We start from the raw sequence: 18,659 nt of genomic DNA on the forward strand, positions 1-18,659 counted from the left end.
GTTATGCATATCATCTTAACCCTCACGAAAGGAATGATAGAATCCTTATGTTATATCAAATATATCTATGCTTGTAAACTGTAGATCGTCACCAAAGTAAAAAAAAAAAAAAAAAAAAAAAAAAAAAAAAAAAAAAAAAAAAAATCGCGTCGAAGCGCACTTATATAATAAAGTTCGATGTTCATTTGGACGAGCTCCTCAGAAATATGGAATTAATTTTTCCCACTTGATAAACTTCTTTGTCATATTTGGCTTGTAACAAAATTAATGATTGTACTGTGTAAGTTTTATGTTTTTGTCACTGATAGAATTGAAGGTAAATCAAGAATCCAGGGAAATTCTGGGACGGACCTGGAACACTGATGGTACTCGGCCTGAGTGATGTCCTCTCACCTTTCCTAGTGACTTTTATACTCAATTGTTCTTAGATGGACAAGAACGTTTTCATTACACCTTTCATCTATCATCGGTTTTCAGGAAAAAAGGAAAATATATATACATGTGCGTGTGTACATATATATGTGTGTATACATTGTATATATATATATATATATTATATGTTTTTTACCAGTGACTGATATTTCCTTATGGTCATCCTGCAAGATGGAGGAATGACAATCATCTAGCTGTAAATGTTCAAAAACCCGTCAATCCCTCATTCCAGTCATGAATGGAAAACTCGAGCATAGAAACAGCCTCACATTGACAAAGCAAACGAGAGACCTTTTTTCATAGATCTGTGGGACGGCCCAAGGACCGTTGCCGGCAGCTGCTGGGCTGCGGGATTCAAGTCGTGGAACTCGAGGTAGCAGTGATATGTACACATACACTTGTGTATAATATGTATTAAGTATATGGTCCATCATCTATATGTAATCTGAATGCATACGTTATGTATATCTGTATGTATAAGTTTTGCCAGTAGAAATTTCAGCCCCAATGCTCCTTTTCTTTAACCATCTCATGCTTTCTCTCTCTCTCTCTCTCTCTCTCTCTCTCTCTCTCTCTCTCTCTCTCTCTCTCTCTCACTCTCTCTCTCTCTCTCCTACAATGAGTAAATTCATTTGGCGTCAGCCACAACAGAGTCCTCAAATGGGACATAATATGTGAGAAGAACGACTTAGATTTTTTCTCTAATGTATTTATTTATTTACTTTTTTACTGAGATAAAAGTTAATTGTACGCGAGGACAAAATATAATGAGGACAAAATGCTATAGAAAGGCAAGTTTCTTAAGTTATCTCCCATTTTGTATGATGTCACTAGCCGTCTTAAGTAGAATTGAAAATATTTCTTACAGTAAATTAACGAATAGTGGATGTCATTTTTGTAAATATGGTACCATTTTGTGTTAATATAAGAGAAAATTAAATACCACGTGTTATTAGATATCATTTGAATGCAATTAACAGGTTGTTTAGTTAAATTTGATTAAAGTAGTTAATTTTACTGTTTATTTTAGATCAGTAGTTAAAGCCTTCCACTTTGATTTCAGAATGTTTCCCTGGCCTGGCCGATGAAGATCACATGTAACTAGAATGAATACATGATCTAGTTGACAGCAAATGGGTTAATTAATGTATATTTAACACTGTGGAAGCGATTCCATTAGCTGAATAACATTGCCCGGTAATAACTAAAAGGTTAATATCAATAACGAAAATAAAGTGTTAGTCATTATTGTTACTGCCACTGGTTCAAAATAGTGGGAACCCGCTACCTCATGACATCCAACCACGCTCCTCGGGTTACATCGTCCAGGTATTGTATTTCAACCAGTCTTTTTTTTCGGATGTGGCTCTCGTCCACGTGTTTTGGTAAATCGGTTTCTTGTTTTTTGTTTGTTTCTTGTTTCGCAATTTTTAATGCAAGTTTGATAGAAATATTGCGCCCCCGGGTGGGCTCGAACCACCAACCTTTCGGTTAACAGCCGAACGCGCTAACCGATTGCGCCACGGAGGCACTTATCCGTATAGGTGCATTTCGACTATTAATTCGAATTCAACCATTGTTCGTTGCAGGTGGATTCCCCGTGGCTATATTAAAAGGAAAAAAATAGAATAAACAAATAAACACATTGTAAATAGAATTGAATATATAAATTAAGAATAAGTTAATATATACAAATAGATAAAATCGCCTGGCTACAGCCAGAAAAAAATTAGAATCATCCTTTCTGATCAAGTAGAATCGAGACAGCCAAGCTACCTCATATCCAAATATAATCACTGAAAATAATAATAAAAAAATTCCTATACCCATATAAGGAAAAATATATACAAGTGGGAACACCCAGTCTACTCGCCCCATTCAATATTTTATTTTATATAACACGCAAGAGAACATGTGCCAGTATTCTTGTCCCCTGGGACAGGATAGATCCTGTTCAGTCGTACTATTCCGATAGAGAGCTGATGATAGTTGATAACGATTAGGAGTTGTGGTATTATCATTATTATTGTTGATATTATTACTATTATTATACACACGCACACACACACACACACACACACATATATATATATATATATATATATGTGTGTGTGTGTGCGTGTGTGTGTAAACATGCTGTATATATTCTTTATGTATACTGTATGAAAATAATTACAGTAATATTAACAATAGTAATAATAATTGATAATAATTGTAACATATATATTTATAACGATAATAATAATACTACCACTATACTACTGTTATTCTTTGTTACACTGTCAATCTGTGTCGTGAGCAAGATTGCTAGAGAGTGGCCCTACCCCGCGGAGGAGCAAGGAGGTTGAGCGAAGAATGAAGGTTCAGACAAGAGGAGCGTCCCTCCAAGGGGTAAGACGCCGAAAGAACGTCCCTCGAAAGAAGAAGCATGGCCTGGGCAGTCATGCAGGAACCGGCAACACCCCCTCGACTCTTACGGACAAATAATCCAAGTCCCTTCGATGAGACGCTATAATTGCCTGGGCAGCCGCCGCGTCAGGGACTAGAAGGTCACCTCTCCAGTGGGAGGGTTCCGTTAAAAAGACTCCTTGGAGGCAACGAAACGGGCAGGAACCTCGGCTGTTTCGGGATTGTGGTCATCCGTCAGTCGGACTCGGTGTCACGGCTAGCTTTTCCCCCTTGCCTCCCGAAGAGCGGCCAGGGCCCGGCTGCTTCGGAGAGGATTTGGTCATCCGCAAGCCGGCGACGGTGTCACGCCCACGTCTTCCCCTTGCCTCCCGAAAGAGCAGCTGAAACTCCTCCCGTGGCTGGCGCCTTGCAAGGTTCCTCCGGTACTCGATGAATGAAGTCCTTCGCGATAAAGGAGTTGGCAAGTTCTCTCGGACTCCTCATATGGGCTGACGCGACTTGGTCGGTGAAAAGACCTGGGCATCGCATTTGTGGGCCTTTTCTTGAAGGAGCTTCGACAAAGACGCTGAAAAGTCTTATGAGCTCTGAAAAAAAAACTTCTAGGCTTCGCAATTGGGCTCGAAACGAATATTTGGGCGCTGAAAATACCTTAGGGCTTTTCAAATGGGTTTCGTGAAGCTGTAATATCATCACTTGGGCTAAAAAAAAAAAAAAAAAAAAAAGTTTTAGTTGCTGGCCAGCAAGAGCCTTAAACCAACCCATCGATAGAAATTACTTGGGCGTCATTGGGCTATCCCTCAGCTGAATAAAATCCTATGGCTTTATATTAGAAAGAAATCCCTTGAATGGTATTGGTTCAATGAGCATGATATTCTTTTTAATGTTATTTTGCCTAAGGTAATCTTCACTTGACACGAATACAAAATAAATAAAGGGAAAAGGAAAACAATCAGAAATGGGGCCTCCATGGTTTGCCTTTTTGAATTTGGGCTGATGGTCGCCAGTCGCAGCGAGGAGATAAACGCCCTGGCCTCGCGTATTAATCCATTAAATCCTAGTGGTTCCCAATTTCAATTTCGTTCTGTCCAACGGCAGATTATTTGATCACGCTCAAAGAAATAAATGTAGGAGCTTACGAGTCAGTTTTTACTTGTCATAGTAATAAACGTGTTGATTCTTTTTTATAAGTCTGTAGTATATTGTGATTAACAACAAAATCTAACCAAAAGAACTTAGTAATCAATAAATATACCTAGACCATCAGTGAGCAAAGGCGGACGAACACGGTTACGATTGTTCATACGGGAAGTAACGATGTGGGTGGAGTGAGATCGTACGAACTTGTTCGGAATTACAAGGTTCTCCTTCAGGAAATGAAGGAACGTGGGAGCCGTCACATAGTCCGTGGGGCCCTTCCGAGGATCTACGCTGGCTCGTGTTGGAACAGTAGAGCCATAGGGATCAATGAGAAGGTATGATTGTGCACGCAACTAGGATACCTTTTTCTTGATCCTTGGTATCTTTTCCAGGCCTCATGACCTTTATGCTTATGATGGGATCCACTTTACTCGCAGAGGCAAATGTTCTTACCTCATTGTGGGAGTTTGTAATGAACTAGTTCCATTTTTGGAATAGAAACTCAAAGGGAAGGGGAAATATAGTGTATTGGGAAAACAGAGTAGGGTATAGTAGTAATGTTGCAATATGTCAGTGTAGGACAAAATATAATTTTAGGATATGTCGGTAGAGGACGAAATATTACATTAGGATGTAATCTCAAAGGACAAAATATCATGATTGGATCTAATAATAGTAGAGGACAAAATATCGCGATGCGATATGATGATAGTGGAGGACAAAATACCTCGATTTTATGTAATGATACTGGAGGACAATATCACGGTAGGATATAATGTCAGTAGAAGACAGAATGTCATTTTAGGAAGGGATGCTAGACAGAATGTCAACGACGGATGACCGTGAGGGACCAAATGTCCGTGATGGGGCAAATGTCCATGAGGCATTGAATGTCAAAGAAGGATTAAATGTCATAGAGTAAGGTATCAATAAAGAACAGAAGTATAATGTTAAGCATGATGTTGAAACTCAAAACGTGAAAAGAAATAATCACGACTCTCTTAATACCGTGTACTTTAATGCTCGTAGTATTAGGAACAAATTCCAAGAAATACAGGAGTCTGTCAAAAGCGAAAATCTCGATATAATAGGAATAACTGAGACATGGTTAAATGGAGAGTTTGAAGCTGAATTTAATATTGCTGAATTTAACCACTTTCATCAGGATAGAAACCACATTTTGAAAGTAACTGATAAATGATAGCTTGAATTCAGACGGAAATGTTCTTGCGTGACTAACTCGAATTCTACAACACAGTCATCTCGAATTATGGCAAAAGAAACAATATAGATTTTATATCTAGACTTTGCAAAAACTTTTGATACCGTCCCCCACGAAAGACTACGTACTAAATTAGCTTCACACGGAGTAAATGGCAACCTATTAAGTTGGCTGAATGATCGAAAACTGAGTTGTTTTAAATGGCAAATCTACGTGGAAAAATGTTACGAGTGGAGTTCCTCAGAGTTCCGTTCTTGGTCCGCTTCTATTCATAGTATATATAAATTATATAGACCACGGACAAAAATATGTTTTCTCCAAATTTTTTGACGATAGAAAACTGTGCGGAATGGCAAATGATCACTTAAATTAGATATTCAAGAAAACTTAGATAAATTACAGCAATGTTCTGAAAAGTGGCTAATGAAATTTAACACAAGGAAATGCAAGGTTATGCACATTGGTAAAATAACAGTAAGTACGATTACAAGTTGTTTGGAAATTCGTTAACAAAAATGGATAATGAAAAGGATCTCGGCATAATTATCAGTAACGATCTCAAATCATCTAAGTAGTGTATCTCAGCCTCTGAGAAAGCAAATAAGATTCTAGGACTGATTACGCGATCTTTTCATTTCAAAAGTCCATCCCTCATTAACAGTCTATGTGAATTGTTAGTTCGTTCACATTTGGAATATGTTGTTTCCATATGGTCACCTAATATCATTAAAGACATTGACAGATTAGAAAAAGTACAACGGGGAACCACAAAACTTATTCCAAATATCAAAAATAAATCATACGAAAATCTACTAAAACATATGAATCTATTTTCCCTAAAAAAGGGTAGACTCCGTGGTGACTTGATACAGGTCTTTAGAATTCTAAAGGGAATTGACAACATAAGAAATGACAAAAAGTTCACACTGAATGAGAATCCGACAAGAAACAATGGTCTGAAACTGTCAGGAAATGTATTTAATTTGGAAGTGGGTAGAAACTTTGCCAACCGTGTAGTTAATGAATGGAATAAATTTCCTGCAGAGGCATTGCAATGTAGTTTAGTTCGAAACATTAAGATTCGTTTAGATAAACACTTAAACAAGATGCTGTAATGACTGCCATTTTATATTATTTGTTTGTTATTATTTGTCTGTTTATTAGTATTTGCTTAATTCTCATTTATTATTAGTTATCTGTAAATTTATTATTTACTATTTACCCGTTCATTATTCAACTTTACCCAAGCATTTATTTTGTTATTTATATTATTATAATTTTATTTGTTTATTATTATCTTTTTTCGCATCCAGCCTAGTTATGGACCTAAAGGTCTCCTGTCGGCATGCATCGGCTTTGTAATCCTTTGTAAAAATTGTATAGTTTTTGTGGTTATTATGAAAATAATTATTTGATAATTTAATTATCTAATGAAAATATTTTAGTAATTTAGTAATTTAATATTTTACAACTTCATTAGAAAAGATTGAGGATAGGAATAGAATGGAGGTGGGGGAGCGGGTGCAAACCTTGACTTGCTTCTTCCCCTGTAAGGCGGAAGAAACTCTTGGTATAAGATAGACCACTTCAGTTAAGTATATACACAGCATCAGTAAATATACAAGCCCAAGACTACAACAGCTACAAAAACGTAATGGTACTATTAAGACTGTTTAACTACTACTTGTACTATTACAGTATATTACTGCTACTGCTTTTATTTATTTTGTTTTATTTTTAACGTCTATTTGTTATCTGTATTTTTTAGTATTGATTATTTGTTGTATATTATTATTCCTTATCTGTGTTTATTATTCATTGTCTTTATTTTTATATATATATATATTTTTTTGCATCCGACCTAGTTATGGACTCTGCTAATACAGATACTGTTATTGTTATTACTCTATTACTATTACTACCATTACTATCATTAATAGTACTGTAACTATTATAACTACAATTTCCACATCTAAAACTTGTACTACTAATCTTAATAGTACTATAACTAGTATTACCGCTAATACTACTTGTACTTCTACCGGGTATTACTACCAGTACTACATATATATATATGTATATATATATATATATATATATATATATATATAAATATATATAGATATATATATATATATATATATATATATATATATATATTATATATATATATATATATATATATTTCCTCCCTCAAAGGCATCCTCGTGGTATATTATGGTAAAAACCGTCAGAATCTGTCTTCCACTAATGACAGGTCGACAATCCTTTTAAATTTTAATTTCATCCAGATTTAATTAAGCCTACATCAGAAGTTTATTTATTCGACTTTCTACTACAGTCTGTTCAAAATAGATGGTATGTAAATACATTAAATGTCTGGCTATAGCCAGAACATTTTTTAAATCGTCCTTCCCGATCAAGTTGAAAGCAGACAGCTCCAACCAGCTATTTGAGAGCCAAGGTCCCCTTATATCCCGTCACCCATATAAGGAAGAATATACAAAAAGTGGAAACCCCATATCTCGGTTCGCCCCATTCAGTTACCGTTTTATGACAAGGAAGGGAACTAGGTCAGCAGAGGTCAGAGTCAAGGACGTGGAATGAGGTGAAGGAAGCCAAGCAAGTGATGTGGTAGGAGGAAGATACGAGGCTGGGGAAGTGGTGGGTCTTATCGCAGTGTCTTTCGCTATTTGTTGTGATTAAAGTCTTGCTAGTCAAGAATAAAGAAATTAATTACTAACAAGTAAGATGGGTAACCGGACGGGCGACGGGTATTTTTGTGATGATTTCCTTACAGCTACAAGGAGAGAGGTTTTGCAGATTTACAGCCTAATCCTTATACATATATGTGTATATATGTTTATATATATATATATGTGTGTGTGTGTATGTGTGTGTATATGTATGTATAACTTATAGTTTGGAAGATGTATTATTTAATATAGAATAAGGATGACTTTTCAAAGTCTGATACACTTTTTTTTCTCCTGTCCACTAACCCGGGGAATGTTTTGCACACGCCAACAGTCTTTACTTAGTAGAAATAAGATACAAAATACTCTAGTAGCAAAGAAAAGCCAAAATGGCATGACTGTTGTGGTGTAAACCATGTGTGTGTGCGTGTGTGTGATTTATTCACCCTGCTCTTATATTACATATTGGATTCGTGATCTACAGCTATTACCCTTCGGGATGAGAGCTTCAGAGCTCATATAGCCAGATCTATAGGTAATACTGTGACCTTAAACGACTCTGTGTGTGTGTATGTATATGTGTATTCCTACTTAACGAAGCACATATTTAAATGGTGATGGCTATGCATTAACCATATCTCGTGATATGTTGGAAAAGATGCCACAAAAGAACACTGGACTTGACATGAAAATCCATAGATTCAGTGGGCTGCTTCCAATTCAATTGATGACAATTAACAGCTCATATCAAGGCCCGTTAGCTCAGTTGGTTAGAGCGCCGTGCTGATAACGCGGAGGTCGTGGGTTCGACCCCCATGCGGGCCATCTAGAATCTTTAGGTCCTGCTCTAGAAAGGCGGCTGGAGTTGTGTGGGTCCTGTGGAGGATGCGCCAACTTGAGGGAGCTCGCTCGTAGACTTTTGGGAGCGGAAGCTGATCCTGGTGTTAGGGGGGCCTTAAAAGTGCATTTTGCACGGTACTATTTTCGCGCAACGATGATCGTTCATGGTTCAATGATGATCGTAAAACTAGCACTAATTCTTTGTCTTTGAGTGGAACTGTTTCGCTTCGAGCTGCAAGGTACGAGGCTGACACCATTTTGACTGAACCTACAACCAACGCGTTGGCCCAAATATGATGCCAGGAGGTAGGAAGCGTTTCACTCGCCATTGGCTGTGGTAGGCTAATGATTGCACCGAGCAAAATGTGCCTTTACTTCTTCGTCGATTTATTGATCATTTTCATTATATACTCGTGTGTGTGTGTGTGCGTGTGTATTTGTGTGTGTATATATATATATATATATTATATATAATATATATATATATATATATGTATATATATATATATATATTACAGGTGAAAAATGTAATCACACATTTGTCAATAACGTAGAAACCACCCTTTTCTGAATCATTCATTCCCTCGACCAAGTTTCTTCCCAAAGACAAATTAAATTTGATTAATTATTACCCTAACACCATTAATAAAAAGGTGGTAAATGTCCATCAAAGGTTAAAAGAAGAACAGAGCCAAGGGGTTTATTCGATTCCGTGTAAAGGTTGTGACTTAGTTTACATCGGACAGACTGGAAGGGATTTGAATACCAGGATGATTGAACATAAACGTTCCATTAAATATGCACAAGATAGCTCAGCTGTGTTCCAACATGTTAAGCAATTTAAACATTGTTTAGATTGGGACAGAGCTGAGCTTATTTATAAATCCAGATGTGAGTTCAGGAGAAAAATGGTAGAATCTACGATCATTGAATTTCAGCCCAACATGAATATTTCAAAGGGGCAATGGTCCCCGGACATAATGTCCGGACTCTTCATCTCCAACCTAGTGAAAGCTCATTTGCCTCCTGACCTCACATACGGAGTGAGAAGAGGGTAGAGATATCTTCCCATGTTCCCCTTTCTTTTGTTAAGGGTGCTACTTAAACAGTACGCCCTCTCTCTTATTTGTATCTACTGAAGAGGATTGCAGTTTGCAATCGAAATATATAGATTCCCCGTTTCCAGTCTTTTCTACTCCAACAGTGGTTTCTACGTTATGTATATATATATGTATATATATATATGTATATATATGTATATATATAATGTATATATATATATATATATATATATATATGTATATATATATGCAGGGGTTTTGTCTCATCTCTAGCTTTGTATTTGTCATTACACTTTTGGTATAATTAATGTTTTCAGTCACAATTTTTTCTGAATATATGATTAATCAAAACGAAATAATGTCATTGGCTACACCAAGATAATGTTTATACAGATCAGCTCACAAGAACACCGAGGGCTTTCTGTTAGCTGAATGAAATAGTTTGTTTTAACTAGAACAAGAAATTCAGTGCACAAATTTCTTCAGAGTACCTCTTAACCAGGAGTTTACTGCAGTTTCACTGTTCACTTTATGTCGGGAAGTCATTGCCCAGTATTAAAAAAAAAAAAAAAAAAAAATCATGATGGCTACAGAAGCCACTGTAGTCCCTTCAGTTCGATGAAATTCCCTTGCATGAATAAAAACGTCAGACGCAAGTCAATGTAGTGACAATGTCGCCGTATTGAAAGGGATGACCCGAGCGATTATGTCGTCAGGTTTCCCGGGGGCGTTGGGGAATCTTATCTCTTTTATCTAATCTTCCTTTTTATCTTCGTGTGTGGTGAGATGACCTTCATAATACACACACACACACACACACACACACACACACAGACACACACACACACACACACACACACACACACACACACCCGGGATCAATACCTGGCAATTTTGGTCCTGCAAAGTGGACATCGGAGGTAATCATCTTCCCTCCGATGATTTTTCAGACTTCTAATATCCTCGCCTCCATTTGGAGTTGCAACCCTAATGGGACTGGCACTTGATCCCCGGATCTCTGTCAGAAGCCTCCCCCCCCCCCCCGCACACACATTTTTCCACATAGAAGCTGACGCTCAGCGACTCCCTTTTGGTGTTAACCGATGATAAACGCCCATATGATACGTAATAGTCCGACGTTTATGCACAGAGATCTAAGGGAGAACCTGATGACCGTTGCCGGCTACTGTGGGGCTGCGGGTCTCTGATGCAAGTTGGCAACACTATTGTTGTGGTTATTATTATCACTATAATTATTATTGTTGCTGTCTCTAGGTATGTAAGCTCAGGGAGACATGTTGGAAGTTTTAGCGGTTGAAATATATACTAAAGAAATATGGACAGAGCAAATTGTCATTCCCTTTTCCTTCATTATCGTATACGGTTCAACTTGTCCCTTGAACGTGTAGGCTCAGCTACTCGACGAACTTTGTGCCAATTCTAAAGATTACTGAAGAGAGGAAAGACAAATTCATTCTACGATTAAGTGTGCCGTCACAACAGTATTTTTTTTTTTTAAGTAAATAACTAAAAGAGAAAAATGTGTAATGCTTCCATATATCGTAGTGTGGGAAGTTACCAACTGTACTATTGCAATGAAAATGTTATCGTGAATACCTATTGTTTAAATCTAATGTGCGAACCAGTCTGTTCACTCAGGAAATCTGTCGATCTGCGTGGTACAGTTCTCATAGGTTGGTAGGACTGCTACTCGGCTACCTCCACTTCCTCGCTGACCCTCCCGTTTAAAAAAATATTTAGTACATTGTGTTACCTTTTTCCACTTTTCTCAACTATTATGTAAGATAGCCAGATTTGCTATATTGCAATAGAACAATGAAGGGTTATACTACAATATTACTATATTTAGAAATCAAAAGGGTTATAAATGTATTAATTACGGCGAGTATAAGTCAGATGACAAGATATTACAGTTTATACATTTTATTATTAATTGATATATGCATATGTCATTATAGCAAGCTTACAATAAAACATGTGGTTTAATAAATAATTATGTCGTGAACACGATGGTGTTCTTAGATTTTACATACGGAGAAATATAGAAGAGAAAATGAAACATTCACGTGAACTTTTGTGCGAGGAGACATTACCATATGATACGGGAGGGAGGAGTAATTCCCTCACCTTGCTCACCAGGAGCGGAGGAGAGGAACTTACGACAGATTGTGTGTGTGTGTGTGTGTGTGTTTTATTTTATTATCTTGTCAACATTTTATGATCCATTTAGCCGTAAACAATTACGTTTCCAGGGTGCACCACGAGGTGGCGGAACATGTTTCCACCCATTATTATTATTTATTGATTTATTATTTTTTGTTGGTCATTGATCTTTATTATTCCATCTCATCACTATCAATGCTATCAACGTTATCACATTCACTGCTGTCATCTGACTGGGATAGTTCTATCACAAAGGATTCAGTCAAGTGTTCATATTTAACTTCTTTCTTCATATAATCTTCTTGGATTATCGTTGTGTGTTCTGTGCATTTTCTCCAATTTTCTGGTGTTACATTTTCAATAGCTTTTATTGTAAGGTCTTAAACAGTTTACATTTGTTGCTTGTCATTTGAATTTTTCTTTTTAATTTCTTGTTTAATTTGACCCCATATCAGTTCGATGGGATTAAACTGGCAGTAATAAGGTGGAAGACGGATTACTTTGTGGCCAGCTGCTGCAGCTAGGTCGTCTATCTCGTACTTCATGTGGACTTTCTTGTTAAGTTTGACCAAATGCAAGAGTTCAAGTCTTGTATGAGTAGAATCATGTGGAATAGACTTTTCAGTCAACCACTTGATAATATCTATTTTTCTTGAGCTTCTTGTAGGTGCTTTCTGAAGTTGAGGGTTATGATATGGGGCGTTGTCCATAATTATTGCAGATCTTGGAGGAATGTTTGGTAGAAGCTACTCGAGAAACAATTTTTTGAAAGTGGTGTGATTCATAGTCATGATAGTCCCCTTTGTTTCCTCTATTTGATCTGAAGATCTTCAGTGCACCAGGGACAAACCCTTCAGAGCTACCTGCATGAACACAATAAATCTTCCACCTCTTCCAGATTTCGTTTTAGGCCCAATTGTTCCTGGTTTGTCCAGCATTTTTCAATGTAGATGTTCTGATTCACCCAGGTTTCATCAAGGTAAATCTCTGGGCTGGGGTTTTCACTGCTCCTGGTTAACTTTAGCTCTCGTAGGAATTCACTTCTGGCCGCTACGATGTCTGACCTTTCCATCAATATAGCTCTGCTGCTGCTGCTGTTTTTCTTGTATTTGAATCCTAAACATTTCAACAATTTCCAAAGAGGTGTTTCTCCTCCATGGAAATTCAAATTATTCTCCCATATTTTTCCAGCAACAGATCAAGAGATGGTAGTTCATCCCTTTCATAAAATCCAAGAACTTCTCTTCGTATTGTGCCTTTGTCAAAATCGTCAATGCTTCCAAGTACGGCCGCGAGCCGTGACTGATGCATCGGCGATTGAATGACTCCACCTTCACTCTTTTTCCCTTGTGTCCTGATCTTGTTAATGACGGCTTGGGAAACTTGAGTTGCTTCCGAGGTGTTCTTGACAGTATCTTTGATTGGTTCTTGGTTTTGCTTCTTGAAATATTGGAATACCGTAAGAACCATATTCCGAGCTTGGCTGACAAGCCTTTGAGCACCATGAGGCCTTATGGAGAAATATTGGCTGTAGCTGACGCAATCTCGTCCTCCCCTGATTAACCACAGGTGCCAAGTGACGTGTCGACGGTGCACGACACAATGTCGAAAGACAATGTCGAAACAACAAAATGTCGACATTTCAGATATCGACGTGATTATGTACATTGTTTATATCAGTACAAGCGACCTTCGGTGGTGACTAACGTCACCGCTTTGGCCTGCGGCGCTAGGAGCTCGCTTCGCTCGCAGTTTAGCTGGGAAACTAAGATACTCTTTCCTTGAGCCAGAATATTTGTAATCAGGATTGTCCTTTAATAGCTCACCAAACTTTCGAACTATACGTTGGAAATCATTTATCATAGCTATTCTAGGTTTTAACCTTTTTATGTTTTTGTACAATTTTGGAAATAATTCCATATGTTCATCTTTAAGGCCACGGGACAATATCTTATTACGATAAACCTCTTGTCTTTCTATTCCCTTTGTTTTAGTAACCCACATCCAATAATGCCTCTGTCGTTTTCTCTCCAAAGAAGCTGATTTGCCGTCGTTGGACAAGTAGTAGCAAGACAACCAAATTCTATGACAGCTATACGATTTTTCTTCAAGGTCTTCTTTATTAGCTGGTAAACTAAGATACTCTTCCCTTGAGCGAAGAAGAACGCAAAGAAGAATGCGAAGAAGAACGCGAGGAAGAAGAAGAACGCGAAGACAATATCTTATACGCCCATTCTTCAAAATGTCGGGAAACATAGTACCTCGATCAATTCTGTTGGCTCGGCCAAAAACTGACAAAAGTTCCCCAGCACGAAAAAGAACGCGAAGAACACGAAGTAGAATGAGAAGAAGAATGCGAAGAAGAATGCGAAGAAGAACGCGAAGAAGAACGCAAGGAAGAAGAAGAAGAAGACAATATCTTATACGCCCATTCTTCAAAATGTCGGGAATCATAGTACCTCGATCAATTCTGTTGGCTCGGCCAAAAACTGACAAAAGCTCCAAATTGAGTGAAGTTTATTTTTAATTATATATAAATATTGTGTATAGAATGAAGTAACATTAAGAGATAGAAATATTACATTGAATGTAATAAGCCGTGAAAACTTCAATTTGGAGGTATTAATTTAAGCCGTTACTCCTAATCCCTCCCTCCCATCCCTCCCAATCTTTCCTCCCTCCTCCCTCCCGTGTCAGGTAATGTCTCCACGTACAAAAGTTCACGTGAATGTTTCATTTTCTCTTTTGTATTTCTCCCTATGTAAAATCTAAGAACACCATCGTATTCACGACATAATTGTAAACTTGCTATAATGACATATACATATATCAATAATAAAATGTTGTATAAGCTGAAATATCTTGTCATCTGATTTATACTCGCCGTAATTAATATATTCATAACCTTTTTGATTTCTAAATACAGTAATATTATAGTATAACCCTTCATTGTTCTATTGCAATATAGCAACTCTGGCTATCTTACATAATAGTTGAGAAAAGTGGAAAAAGGTAACACAATGCACCAAATATTTTTTTTAAACGGGAGGGCGCTGGAATGGAGGTAGCCCAGTAGCAGTCCTGCCAACCTATGGGAGCTGTACCACGCAGATCGACAGAGATTTCCTGAGTGAACAAACTGTACAATACTGTAAATGAAAAAAGTGAAATACTCTAATGTACTTTATAACCTCAAAATCGAAAATGGTGTGACAAAGATGGTGAATTATAATAAAACGTTATTTTCTTTGACAAAACGCGGTAGCTTGACATTTTCATAATGCCCTCACTAATGAGATGGGGGGGGGATTGATTCGAATGCATCCATGGGCTCGCTTGTCTTTGTATTGACTCCTCTGAAAACCACTTTCTGAATAATGTCAGTGGCGAATTTAATATCACTAGTGGCCAAAGAAAGTAACGTCACTCCTACATTAAAAATTAAATAGAAGTTGCAAAAATGTGCCTATGAATTTAACAAATTTAACCGAAATTACAGGAAACATGGAAGTAGTTGAGATATTACACCAAAATCAGTAAGCAGCTGTCTAATGGCTGAAAGTTGATCTTGAAATTCAGCCTGTTTAAGTACGAAGTTCTGTATATAGGTAAGAATAACAAGTGTTCTTCCTCATTAAGAATTCCCTTAATCAGTGTATGATTATAACATTAGGTGTCTACAGGTGTGGACGCCTAATCTTCGTGAGGCATTATCCATTATAATGATCACCTGAACTAAAGTACAAAGAAAATGTGTAACCGGAGAGGCTAAACGGTTAACCTCCAAGGAAGTGTTTTGTAGGCAGAAGCACCAGTATGAAAATCATCAAGGACAGGTACTGAGTGACTTCTAATTCAAAAACTTTCAGCTTCAGAACTGTGTGTAATAGTGCAGTAATACTAACTGTATTTCTTTCGTTTATGTTGCGTTTTTCATTATATTTTACAACCCATATGTTAATAGGAATGAAAATACACTTTTAGAATGGGGTTGATAATTACAATGGGTCGAATTGACCTCTTGACCTCTCCCCCCCTTTTTTTTTTCGTTACTATTAGGATGTAGATGATGCAAAGGTATATTGAGGTTAATCACTTGAAAATTGTTTATATATATCACCGATTTTAAAAAAGCCTCCATCGCGCAATCGGTTAACGCGTTCGGGTGTTAACCGAAAGGTTTGTGGTTCGAGCCCACCCGGGGTCGTACTTTCTGAAGATTTATAAATACAAGGGTATTGTATGCCATGGGTTACAAGAACAGCACAAACATAAAACAGCAACAACAACGAGATGCTTTTCTTCTAACCCACGGGTTACAAGAACAGCACAAACATAAAACAGCAACAACAACGAGATGCTTTTCTTCTAACCCACGTAGAACGGCAGTAGAACTTCCCCATTGTCTAACTTTAGTGGAGGAGACTGTAATTTCTCCGGAAGACTTAAATACTGTCATGGCCCGCATGGGGGTCGAACCCACGACCTCCGCGTTATCAGCACGGCGCTCTAACCAACTGAGCTAACGGGCCGGTGAGTTCAACCAGTATTAGTATATCTAGAAAATCATAGATTCAGAACATTTGTTTCAGCGTGTTGGCCATTTGCCTGTGGTCTGTGTTGCTTGCTGTGACTGATCAAGCACATGAGGCGAAGGTGGAAACAATGGGAAGCAATCTTAAAAACCCTCTCTTCTTCTCTCTCTTCTTCTCAACGTCAGAATTTGAATAGCCGAAGAGACAAAAATTTAACAAGACCTTAACTGCTTAAGTTAAACTCACCGGCGCAATGTCACTCCAAACGAGCTTATTTAGTTGCCCCAAGAATGGTACAAGAACGCATACCTTAGCGAAAGGGTCAGTAGTCTGGAAGCGCGTTTTCCTGCTTTGCACAGTTGAGTGACAGAGATATGATGTCATAGCTATGTATTTCTCCGGCACGCATATTCTTAACAGTTTAGATCAGGGTCCGCCCTCAGCTGGCTAAAATCGTATTGCTTTAATCGAAGCAAAGTTTGAAAAAAAAAAAGACGAGAAGGGGAACACGGGAAAAGATGTCTATTAGGTACCGTAAGACCTAAGTAGAAACAGGTCGAGTGGTGTTATCCACATGATAAAGGCATTTGCCAGAGTCCCGTGTTTCCCTTCCCTTGTCTTTCCATACCTGCCTGTACAAATTCCACCTTTAAGAAATATGTAGTCATGTCCGAATAACTTGCATGATTTCATTGGGAATTGAGTCGTCTTTATTCAACAATTGCCCCTGTCCATCGAGAGAGAAGTTGTATATATTTCCTAACATGAGCTCCCTGCATACGCAAAGATTGCTTATTTTTCACTATCCTCTGTCGGCTTATCGATTTTTGTTTGGAAAATAAACAAGACAGCATTACTTCGACAAGAGGTTCCTAGGAATATTGGGTATCTATTCTTATTCCTTAAGGCCCCTTTCACACGTATCGATTATTCGCCGTGCGCCGTCCACGACACGACGTCATGCTCTCAAATAATCATGGGTGTCTATGGACGCATTCAAACGCGGTCGCAGTTGTGATGTATGAAAGCGTCCATAGACGCATTGTTATTTGAGAGCATGACGTTGTGTCGCGGACGGCGCATGGGGAGAAGTCAGTGCGTGTGAATTGAACCTGTTTCCTTCGCCGTTTTATCAAGTGTTTTTGGTATAAATTTTCTTTATAGGTTCCTATTGGATCATTTTACCAGCTGGATTGATAATCAGAAGGGACCGATCTAAATGTACAGAGAACACACATACAGGTGGCCCGTTTCCATTAGTATACATTCAGACAACTGCTGATGATGAACATTGTTTGATTTTTTCGATCCTTTTTTTATGTGTCGGACGAACTGGCATAAGCTTAAACCAATATTACTCCATGATCCCACATTAAGGTTATCTGTCGGAACCAGTCAAAATGACTTCAAACCCAGTATGGTTGTCTAAATATAAAAACCAGCACCAGATGACTGGTCGAACAACTCTTGAAGGTGTGGACAAGGGGCCTCTCGGTCACAAAAAGGGCTAATGTGACTATGGCGTTCGTATGTAGGAAACACTTTTTTTCATTCAAGGCAGTCCTAGTTTGTATTTTTCCCCTTTAATTTTAAGGCTTTGTGGCTTCACGTACTCATCCAGAGTTCATAGTAGTATTCATGGATGTACAGTATTATTCTCTTGATTCTAGTCATTGATTCATTCATTGCTGATATCGGTTCCAACAACCAGTACCAGCCTCGGGGCCTGCTGGCCTGTTTTGTTTGGCAGTTTATTTTCGCGTTGCAGAAATGCCCAAGATACCGATTAATATTAACATTAACATTAAATTGTAGTTTGTTTTGGATTGCTCCCAATATTTTCTGCCCTTTTGGTGGATCACTATTTTTTATGTTAATTTCCTCGGCAAAATTGTTGTGTGTTCTGCGATTTGGTGGACACCTAAGGGAGTAACATTATTTTGTTTCTTTTTGCAGAAAGATGCCCAACCTTCATGTCTTTGACTCCATCTGGACAGTCTTGGGTTTTGGAACGTGTTTATAGGGTAACTCGAGGCCTAGGACAAAGTTCAGGAAAACCCTTTTATGCTACTTGGCAATGATTGGCTTATATGGAGAGAGCCGGTTGTGCTTGATTGCAAACAAAGAAAATAACCTCGAATCG

General features: G+C 37.9%; 1 protein-coding gene and 3 non-coding genes across 4 annotated transcripts in view; 1 reads left to right on the forward strand and 3 right to left on the reverse strand.

Annotated features, from left to right (window-relative positions):
* Positions 1 to 18,659, reverse strand: part of LOC143024572 (dynein axonemal heavy chain 7-like) — a 377,264-nt gene that overhangs the window by 280,600 nt on the left and 78,005 nt on the right. The window lies entirely within an intron of this gene.
* Positions 1,889 to 1,962, reverse strand: TRNAN-GUU (transfer RNA asparagine (anticodon GUU)). The gene has a single exon. It is a non-coding gene; the product is annotated as a tRNA-Asn (tRNA).
* Positions 8,648 to 8,721, forward strand: TRNAI-GAU (transfer RNA isoleucine (anticodon GAU)). Its single transcript has one exon. It is a non-coding gene; the product is annotated as a tRNA-Ile (tRNA).
* On the reverse strand, positions 16,440 to 16,513 carry TRNAI-GAU (transfer RNA isoleucine (anticodon GAU)). The gene has a single exon. It is a non-coding gene; the product is annotated as a tRNA-Ile (tRNA).

The sequence above is a fragment of the Oratosquilla oratoria genome, chromosome 4, assembly GCF_046742065.1.
Source record: "Oratosquilla oratoria isolate Oo_2021 chromosome 4, ASM4674206v1, whole genome shotgun sequence".
Taxonomy (NCBI): domain Eukaryota; kingdom Metazoa; phylum Arthropoda; class Malacostraca; order Stomatopoda; family Squillidae; genus Oratosquilla; species Oratosquilla oratoria.